Genomic DNA, 1,591 nt, shown 5'->3' with positions numbered 1-1,591 from the left:
TTCAGCATCGTTTCCTGAACGGGACAGAAGCGTTTGTGTGTGAAAGTACAAATATATTCTGATAGGGAACCGGTTCTAAAACGGTTCTGTCTGAAATGTCAGACCAGAAATCATTTGGGAACCATTCCTGAACTGGAATATATCACCTTTCTGAAATTCCTCAATATTAGTTCTACTTATATCTTCAAATAATTCTTTATATTATATCTAATTACTTAAACCAAGACATTTCTTAATATCTGCATAGAGCTAAGTTGTTGCCTTTATATCAAATAAACGTTTCCCACTTCCTAAAGAAAGTTATGATATCTTATTATCTTGTTAGTTTTGATAGAGCATTAACTAATTTAGTTAATCACAATTAAATTATAGTAATTTCATAGCTATGGATTCTCATATTCAAGCTCTTGTAATCTCTTAAACATTTATTGCAAAATTACTCCTTACTAATACAATTATGGATCCCTATTGTCCTATCGCTTATAAATAGCCATTTGATACTAAAAACATTCTAAAGGTAATATTTTAAAATATATCTCCCTAAAAAACAAACATATCTAATTTCCTACACATTACAATTTTCTACAATAACACATACAAATGCCTTATGACTAATATTCCTTTGACATTTAATTTTAATATTTTCACTCAAATTTTGTCTTCTCAGATATAATTAGCCATCCTTTATGCTGTTACAGCAATACTGAATTATCTTAAAATCACATTACAAGGTTTTAAGCTTCCAAAATACTAAATAATAACTACCTTGTTGTATGTATTTCCCTTAACATTTAATTTTAAATTTCAGTTTCTCTTAGGTTTTATATAACTCAGTCTCACTAAATTCCATTTTGAATTATGTTTAATTTGCTGTAGCAGTCTACCTCAAACAGCCCCCCCCCCCTTCTTCTTGAATTCCCAACATTTTTTCTTTGGAGGTTGAGGGTTGCTCCTGTAATGTTCCATTATGGGAGTACAACCCTCTCCTTGTTTGCTTACTATATCCAAAAAGAGTGTGTTAGACATGCTTGGAATTCTTTTCTGGTCCTCCATCTTAATATCTTGTGGTTCTTTTGCTTCAAGCAGGAATTTTAGCTAAATTCTCAATTTTCGCATTAGACAGTTTGATCTTTGTTATTTCCACCTCATCCAATGTTGGCTCTTCACTCAGATCTTTTGGTTCGTTTAGGGATTGTTCCAACAAACTTTCTACTTGATCAAATTTGCAGGAAAGCTCCTGGACGTAGTCTGCTAAAAGACACAAATTACTCTGTATTGTAATCCCGGAAAATCTGTATCGTATCCCAGAAAATCTACAGCAACTAATACTCGGTATTGGTCGCATAGTTGTATTCGAAATTTCTTTAAATGTTTCCATTATCTCTTGGAGAGTAGCCACTGTTTCCACAGAGTAACAGTCAAATAGCTAGACCGTCTGTGTTTGTTTAGACTAAACCTGAGAATCCACCAAATACTCTTCAGTTTGCAATCAGTTAAATATATTTAGGACAGCACAGTCAAAATCTTCTAATGATTATAGTCCTTTTAATATTATTTCCTTTGGATTGAGAGCCACTTCCAAATTGAGGGG

The sequence above is a fragment of the Gekko japonicus genome, unplaced genomic scaffold (assembly GCF_001447785.1).
Source record: "Gekko japonicus isolate JY-2015 unplaced genomic scaffold, Gekko_japonicus_V1.1 scaffold757, whole genome shotgun sequence".
Classification (NCBI taxonomy): Eukaryota; Metazoa; Chordata; class Lepidosauria; order Squamata; family Gekkonidae; genus Gekko; species Gekko japonicus.
This window is presented reverse-complemented; position numbering follows the sequence as displayed.